This window comes from Pangasianodon hypophthalmus, chromosome 28 (assembly GCF_027358585.1).
Source record: "Pangasianodon hypophthalmus isolate fPanHyp1 chromosome 28, fPanHyp1.pri, whole genome shotgun sequence".
Classification (NCBI taxonomy): domain Eukaryota; kingdom Metazoa; phylum Chordata; class Actinopteri; order Siluriformes; family Pangasiidae; genus Pangasianodon; species Pangasianodon hypophthalmus.
This window is the reverse complement of record NC_069737.1, coordinates 16,193,915-16,203,965: the sequence shown is the minus strand read 5'-3', so window position 1 is coordinate 16,203,965 and position 10,051 is coordinate 16,193,915.

The following is a 10,051-nucleotide window of genomic DNA, read 5'->3' as shown; positions in this document are numbered from 1 at the left end:
TCACAGATAGGGAGCAGATATAGAGGATATGAGCTCACAGATATGGAGCAGATATAGAGGATATGACCTCACACATAGGGAGCAGATATAGAGGATATGAGCTCACACATAGGGAGCAGATATAGAGGATATGACCTCACAGATAGGGAGCAGATATAGAGGATATGAGCTCACAGATATGGAGCAGATATAGAGGATATGACCTCACACATAGGGAGCAGATATAGAGGATATGACCTCACAGATATGGAGCAGATATAGAGGATATGACCTCACAGATAGGGAGCAGATATAGAGGATATGACCTCACAGATATGGAGCAGATATAGAGGATATGAGCTCACAGATAGGGAGCAGATATAGAGGATATGACCTCACAGATAGGGAGCAGATATAGAGGATATGAGCTCACACACAGGGAGCAGATATAGAGGATATGACCTCACAGATAGGGAGCAGATATAGAGGATATGAGCTCACAGATATGGAGCAGATATAGAGGATATGACCTCACAGATATGGAGCAGATATAGAGGATATGACCTCACACATAGGGAGCAGATATAGAGGATATGACCTCACAGATATGGAGCAGATATAGAGGATATGACCTCACAGATAGGGAGCAGATATAGAGGATATGACCTCACACATATGGAGCAGATATAGAGGATATGAGCTCACAGATATGGAGCAGATATAGAGGATATGAGCTCACAGATAGGGAGCAGATATAGAGGATATGACCTCACAGATAGGGAGCAGATATAGAGGATATGACCTCACAGATAGGGAGCAGATATAGAGGATATGACCTCACAGATAGGGAGCAGATATAGAGGATATGACTTCACAGATAGGGAGCAGATATAGAGGATATGAGCTCACAGATAGGGAGCAGATATAGAGGATATGAGCTCACACACAGGGAGCAGATATAGAGGATATGAGCTCACACACAGGGAGCAGATATAGAGGATATGAGCTCACACACAGGGAGCAGATATAGAGGATATGAGCTCACAGATAGGGAGCAGATATAGAGGATATGTCCTGGCCGAGAGAGAGTCTGCATGGAGCACATGTGAAGGGATGGGATTCAGCAGGCAGGTGGTGGCACTGCAGGACAAGATGATGTGCAGGATCTCGTCTGCTGACAGAAGGGAAAAATGTGTCATAGAAGGAGGAAGGAAAGACTGAATGTGTAGTGTAAAAATGGGGTAGGAGTGAAAGGCTGGCAGATTTTAATCAATCTTTTAATCAAAGAAGTCATCAGCAGTCATGGAGCAGGATGAAGAAGACTTTTTTCTCCTATTTTTTTAATTAATATTTGCAGAAAAATCTCATATTTTTAAAGATTTTGCTATAAAGGATATGTTTGCTTCTTTTCACTGTTGTTTTCACAGCTGTACATTCATATGCTCTGGTTATGTTACTCTCTGTATCAGTTTTTAGTGTGACATCTTTATTCACACCAGGGAACCAGCCAGTGGGGTTGTGCGCTCTCAGTGCACTCTCAGTGCCAGTCGCAAGCCCAGATAAAATTGGGGAGGGCTGCATCTGGAAGGGCATCCGGTGTATAAACTGTGCCAAATCATCCCCTACGGGAGCAGCCGAAAGAGGAACAACAACCAAGACTTTTATTTCAATATTATTAAAATAGTTTGAATAAACTATAATTCTTAAACTCAGTGCAATTTAAAGTTGTTGTTTTTTTAATGTCTCTTTGTTTTATTCTTTTGAATTTGTTTTGTAATATAAACTATATGGCCAAAAGTTTTGTGGACATCTGATGTGTGGGGATTTGTGTTCATTCAGCTACAAGAGCATTAGTGAGATCAGGCGCTGATGGTGGGATGTCGAGGAGGTCTGGGGTTCAGTCGGTGTTCCAGTTCATCCCAAAGGTGTTCAGTGGGGTTGAGGTCAGGGCTCTGTGCAGGACACTCGAGTTCTTCCACTCCAACCTTCACACACCATGTCTTCATGGAGCTCGCTTTGTGCACAGGGGCATTGTCATGCTGGAACAGGTTTGAGCCTCTTAGTTCCAGTGAAGGGAAACACAGAGACGTTCTATACAACTGTGTGCTTCAGACTTTGTGGTAACAGTTTGGAGAAGAAGCACATATGGGTGTGATGGTCAGGGGTGCACATACTTTTGGCTGTATAGTGTACTTTTTAAAATGATTATTATGTGGTCAGGGGTGGAGGAGGTCAGACTGGTGGACGGTGATGGACGCTGTTCTGGGACACTGGAGGTCTTCACTGAGGGAGAATGGAGAAGAATGAACCCTACACTCTTTAATAAGGAAGCAGCAGCGGTGGTGTGCAGAGAGCTGAACTGCGGAAACGTCACCAGTGTTTCCGTCAGAAGCAATTTCACACACGACAATAACGAAAAGCCTGGAATCTCTGTGATTTGTAAAGGCAGTGAGTCGTTTGTTTCAGAGTGTGAATACGACTCTTCTGACTCTTCTGATTTTCTCTACATCCTCTGCTCTGGTGAGGATTTTTTAAAAATAGATTTTAAACATAAACATTTGATGCTAAACAATATTATACAGTCGAGTTCATCATTTCTTATTGACTGAAAATTTTTTTTTTTTTTTAAATTCCCGACCTGTTTTTCAGTTATTGAGGTTTGGATTAAAGCCATTCAGTCAAATAAGCTACTAACTATAATAACACAATAATATTTATAAAAGCTTTGAGAATGGTGGCTTGTGATTTCTACCACTATTACACCGTATAAATATCACAGACGTCACTCTGAGAAGTGCTGATTTAAAGCCATGATTTTCTTTTTCTCTCTCTTTCTCTCTGTACAGCGCAGGATGTGAGGCTGGTGAATGCGAGCAGTCGCTGTGCCGGACTGCTGGAAATGTTTCACAACGGAAAATGGAGAAGAGTTTCATTCATCTACAACAATGAGAACATTTCCCATGCAGATAAGGTTTTAGGAGGCGCGTCTCTGGTGTGTAAACAGCTGAACTGCGGCTCTGCTATTGCAGCCACTAGTGTAGAAAAACAAGAGGCCACAGATAGTGTGGATATATTCTGCAAAGGATCTGAATCTACACCGCAGAAATGCACCATTTTCTACAGTGGCTTTGCTTCACACTTTGGAGTAGTCTGTTCAGGTATTTCAGTAAATCACAAGAAGATTTTTACACACAGATCAGAAGAAATTACTCTGAAAATGGAACTTGGGGATTAATTCCTCAAGCCTCTTAATGGCCAAACCACACCAATCATGAAATGAATGAATGAATGAATGAATGAATGAATGAAAGCCTTTATTGTCATTGTATATCTCTGTATACAACGAAATTAGGAGCACTGCTTCTGACTGGTGTTAGAGAAACAAACATATAACATTAGACAATAAATAAGACTATAAAGTGAATATACCGTATGGTATAAAAGTATGTATGTATCATTTATACTTAAATGTAGTTATTATTGCTATAGTATGCAGTAGTTATGATCTGTAAGGTATAGAAGTTTTTTATATATTTTTATATATATATATAGTGGGATCCAAACATCTGAGATCATGTTAAAAATCTGGGAATTTGTTTTTCATTTAAAAAAAAGTGTTCTCCCTACAAAAAAAGGAGTGATTTGGTAGCTTTTAGTCATTCTGGTACATTTTCTCGTTGTAGAAAATCATCGCTCTGTTTGTAATTCATAACTTTTTCTTTCCATGTGCACACAGAGGTGCTGGCGACGCCCACCATCTCTTTCTCCACGCCCATACAAGTGTACGGTGGCCTCCAGGGGTCAGAGGTCATCAGGGGTCACAGTTTCACCATCACATGCTCCACTGAACCTCAGTTTGCTGGAGGTTGTTTCCACCTCACGGTGCCCTGGATGGAGAGAAACCAGACGCAGGCGGCAGTCGGTCACTCGGCCTCCTTCTTCTTTCCTGCTGCTGCTGCTGAACTTCACCAGGGGAATTACCGCTGCGTCTACGAGAACCTGCTGAACATCACAGCAGACGTGATTACGGGAGAGATTAGTGAGCTTTCTGGGTCTTATGTTCAGGTTTTCACCTCCGAGAGCCACTTTCTCTCCATCACAGTTACAGGTTTGTATTTCTGTTGTATTTTTAGTTTTATTTTCTGAATATTTTTAATAAGAAACATACAGTCTGAGGTTTAAAAGACTGAGTGCACTAATAGGAAATGTTCACACACTATTTACTTCATGTATTTTATTTTTTGTGTTTTTTCACGCCAAGAGTTACACCAGTACACTCCTAACACTTTACTAAGGTCTAGTGATTGGTGGTCGTTCAGCAGTTAGTCAGCGCTTTGAGTCAGTCCTTTCAGTCTTTAAGCTGACGCGTTGAATCCGGTCTTTGAGCTTTTGGTTCTTTTTTGTTCTGCTTCTTTGTAGAGGTAGACGCTTTTTAGCGTATCTCACTGCCTTTAATTAGTTTTCACAGATAACAATAAGCACATGCAAAAAAAACAACAACACACATTTAAATACTGTTTTCTTCACTTTCTTTGAGTGTTTTGTCATTTATACAATTATTCTTTGTAAATAAACGTCAGTGCAGCAATACATCTCTAACCGCACACACACATTTAGAATCTTTATTTAGAATCTTAATTAATTTTGGTCATTTATAGATCAGTTTAATGTGTGTGTGTGTGTGTGTTTCAGATTCTCCGTTGCCTGCAGTCATCACCAGAATGGTGCTTGTGCCGTTTCTGTTGTTTATGTCTTGCTTGGCCATTTATTTCTATTTAAAGAGACGCCTCAGTGAGTGTGTTATATTATATTATATTATATTATATTATATTATATTATATTATATTATATTATATTATATTATATTCACTTTATACAACTGCGCTGTTGAATCCTGGATTGTGATTGGTCAGAAGGTGTTGATTAGTTTTCTATAACAGCAGCTCTGACAGTAGCGCAGGTTTATATTAGCGCACTCGTTCTGATACGTTATCGTTTCCATAGTAACAGCTCATTCACAGGGACGTGTACAGCGAACACTCCACTGATAATAAACAGATTAAAAACGTGTGTAATGTTTGATATGGTTGAGTTTTCTGTAAGGAGATGTTTATGTAACATTTTTGGAAGGAGTCTCCAGTGTGAGCGCTTTGTAACAGTCAGAGGTAAAACTGTAACTTTTCTGACTGTAACTGTAAGTTTTCTGACATCTTCAGGACAGAGGAGTTTATGCTTTGGGGTTTCTCGGTAACATGCGTAACAAGTTGCGTTTTTCTAAAAAAAATTTTTTTCTCTTTTTTGAAGTTAAGGAGAGAGGCTGGTGAGAGAACAACTGCTTATAGCTAGACTGTTTATAGTACAGGAACTAACTTGTTTCACAAAATTAAATGTAATAATAAATGGAAAAATATGTGTCATTGTTTAATAAATACAAAACAGTTCGTTCTTGGCAAATGACTGTGTTATAAGAGCAATAAAACACTTGCTGTGGGACGTGCTGTTATAGGAAACTAATCACCTTCAGGGTGGTAACAGTGTAACATTTTTGGAAGGAGTTTTCCATGCTTTATTTTCCTCTAACAGCATGCTGTTATTCCTTACTTACTACATGACTGTATATCATGGCACTGTGTGAGTGTGTGAGGACTGAGTGGCGAATAATAAAGAATATTGTGTTTGTTTTCAGGCCCCCAGAGGGAAGCAGCGCTCCAGTATGAGAACATAAAGAGGTCTGAAGCTCTGAAGACTCGGAGATTTAGAGAGATCATGTCGGAAAGAAAGAGAGACTTCATTTCATCATAATGCCAAAACGTTCTACACCGTTATACACGTCATCATTTTAGATTTTACAGCCACAACACTGTTACGCTGTTACGTTCCTTTATTACATCACTGTTACGCTGTTACATTCCTTTATTACATCACTGTTATGCTGTTACATTCCTTTATTACATCACTGTTACACTGTTACATTCCTTTATTACATCACTGTTACGCTGTTACATTCCTTTAATACATCACTGTTACGCTGTTACATTCCTTTATTACATCACTGTTACGCTGTTACATTCCTTTATTACATCACTGTTACGCTGTTACATTCCATTAATACATCACTGTTACACTGTTACGTTCCTTTATTACATCACTGTTACACTGTTACATTCCTTTAATACATCGCTGTTACGCTGTTACATTCCTTTATTACATCACTGTTACGCTGTTACATTCCTTTAATACATCACTGTTACGCTGTTACATTCCTTTAATACATCACTGTTACGCTGTTACATTCCTTTATTACATCACTGTTACGCTGTTACATTCCTTTATTACACCACTGTTACGCTGTTACATTCCATTAATACATTAATGTTACGCTGTTACATTCCTTTATTTGTTACGCTGTTACATTCCTTTATTACATCACTGTTACGCTGTTACATTCCATTAATACATTACTGTTACGCTGTTACATTCCTTTATTACATCACTGTTACACTGTTACATTCCTTTATTACAACACTGTTACGCTGTTACATTCCATTAATACATTACTGTTACGCTGTTACATTCCTTTACTACATCACTGTTACACTGTTACATTCCTTTATTGCATCGCTGTTACACTGTTACATTCCTTTATTGCATCACTGTTACACTGTTACATTCCTTTATTACATCACTGTTACACTGTTACATTCCTTTATTACACCACTGTTACACTGTTAGATTCCTTTATTACATCACTGTTACACTGTTACATTCCTTTATTACATCACTGTTACACTGTTACATTCCTTTATTACATCACTGTTACACTGTTACATTCCTTTATTGCATCACTGTTACACTGTTACATTCCATTATTACATCACTGTTACACTGTTACATTCCTTTATTACACCACTGTTACACTCCTTTATTACACCACTGTTACACTGTTACATTCCTTTATTGCATCACTGTTACACTGTTACATTCCTTTATTACACCACTGTTACACTGTTACATTCCTTTATTACAACACTGTTACGCTGTTACATTCCATTAATACATTACTGTTACACTGTTACATTCCTTTATTACATTACTGTTACGCTGTTACATTCCATTAATACATTACTGTTACGCTGTTACATTCCATTATTACATCACTGTTACACTGTTACATTCCTTTATTACAACACTGTTACGCTGTTACATTCCTGTATTACATTAGTGTTACGCTGTTACATTCCATTAATACATTACTGTTACGCTGTTACATTCCTGTATTACATTAGTGTTACGCTGTTACATTCCTGTATTACATTAGTGTTACGCTGTTACATTCCTGTATTACATTAGTGTTACGCTGTTACATTCCTTTATTACATTACTGTTACGCTGTTACATTCCATTAATACATTACTGTTACACTGTTACATTCCTTTATTGCATCACTGTTACACTGTTACATTCCTTTAATACAACACTGTTACGCTGTTACATTCCTGTATTACATTAGTGTTAAACTGTTACATTCTCTTCTGTGGGATCGGACCAGACAGGCCTTCGCTCCCCACATGCATCAGTGAGTCTTAATCACCCATGACCCTGTTGCTGGTTCACCGGTTGTAGGTAACAACCACTGCATACCGGGAACAGCCCAAAACACCTACCATTTTGGAGATGCTCTGATCCAGTCGTCCAGCCATATATATATATATATATATATATATATACACACACACACACACACAATGTTTCTGACACCTGAAATAGTGTATGATTAAAATGTTACCTATATATTAATAAAAAATGTATTCTGTTTAGGCTCTATTACAATACAAATGTGCCAGTAATTTTGTATACAGAATATTCCTAAATTGTCACTTTGTTATTTTAGACAAACAACTGCTGAAAGTCTGTATGTTCATTGTATGTTAGCTACGTTAGCCTGGTAGCTCTAATGCAAAACTAAAGATACAAACTTTATACAAAAAACATGACTTAGCTGATTGCAATAACATTTGCAATAAAGGGACATGGAGGATATTTTATTTTATCACTGAAGTTTTCCTTTAAAATTGCCACCGTTCTTGCTAATTTGCTAAAAGCTACTCTATGCATCTTATCAAACAAGGGGTTGAATATTAAGAGTTGATCATTTGCATAAAAAACCTTAAACCTTTTTTTTTTTAAATATAGCACTAAGACTAAGACACATTGATCAGATGATTAGCTCTAGTGCAATCACATTTTCTCCATTTTGATTCATTGCTGTATTCATCAGATTACAGTGCTAATCTCATTTACTAGCAGAACACCTATTATTAGCAACTTCTAGCTAATGCTACGTCTTTACTCTTTGTTTTTGTTGTTGATTTAGTGCAGTGTTAGCATATTCAGTGTGGAAAACAAAGCTAGCACATTGCTACCATGGCTAGTTAGCTAAACTGATGGATTACTTCACTTTAATTACTTTTCACATTAATTAATTTGAAACTTAAGACATTATTATAATTATGTTATAATGTTAGATTTGCTGTGCTATATATTTTATTGTTCTACAAAGATCTTTTTTAAAAGCTAATCTACCACAGAATACAGAAATACTGTTTCTAAAGTATTAGCAGACACTGATATGTTGAAGAAACATGCTATAAATAATGAACCGATAGTTTTCCATCTCCTAAAACATCAGTGAGTGATTCTGATATGTGCTAGCATGAAGCTCGGTGTGAAACTGAAACTAGCCAGTCTGTTAGTTTGAATTTAGCTTAGCGTTACAGCTGTAGCGTTAGTCCAGTGTTTTGATGTTTCTGATGACGGTTTTATGAAGCCTGTAGCACGTTAAATGTTTGTTTGAGGTTCTTGTTGTCTGAAGCTGAAATGAGGTAAAAGGTGATTAAATCCCGCCCGTGTGTGAGCTGTTACTCATGAAATGATTTTCATGATGCCTTTTTGACCCGATTACCTGATACTGCCGTAAATGGCGTCAGGTGCCAACATGGCATTACAGATACTATCAATCACAGGCAGTTCGGGTTGCCAGATTGGAGTGTTTTCATCCCATGAGAGATTTTTTTATTTTAAAGAAAAACATATTGGGCAGAAAGAAATGGACAATACCTCAAAATGTAACTGTTGTGTAAATAAAATAAGACCTTAGTTCGTTTTTTTTGTGGACTGTGAGAGCGCTGATGTGATAAATCCGTCTTTGGAACGTCCAGATTTGTACATAGTGACCGGTTTTAATATAACTTTTTGTAACTATATATAAGAATGTATGTCAGTATATACGTTGTGTTTAGGAGCACAGTTATTCTGTGTATTATATTAACACGGTTATTAACATAGCACAGTTAATCACTGACTGATTCTTAACTTCGTCTTTACTACGTCAAACTACAGAAAGCCAGCAGCGTTGGCCTGAACACGAGTTTTCCCTCACCGCTGTCACCTTGTTTATTAAATCTACAGTCTGTAACGCTGCTTCCTGATGATGCTTACTGTTAAACGTTCTGTATAAATCAATCCGAATTCAAACGAAATACACGCATGAATCAGTTTCATACATGATCATTTTACAGCCTAATTAATGCAACAAAATAAAATTAAGTGTTAATCTAAAACACCAGATATTATGCCGGCCATATTTCACTGGTATTACAACAGTTTTTTTTCCTGATTGAAATTCCCAGGATGATTATGGCTGTGTTTTGGGACTTAAGGGCCTTTTATGGTAAAGACGTTACCTTTATGGTAAAGACACTACCGAGTATTATGTGTATTACAAGTGTTATATATTACAAGTATTACAAGTATTATGGGACGAACATTAAGTGACCACATTTAATGTTTTTAGTGGCATTTGGAATCTGGTTCAAAAATAACCCAAAAAAGAAGAAAGACGGCCCGAAAGCGGTCCACCGCGGCACGTAGAGGAAATCTCATCACTGCAATTAAAATATCAATAATCAATAAAAAAAAAGAATGAAACACTGGGATGCCAGTTTTTTCCAAAATTAACATTAAAGCACAAGGACCATTTATAGTGAACTGGAGGAGGATTTAAAAACAACCC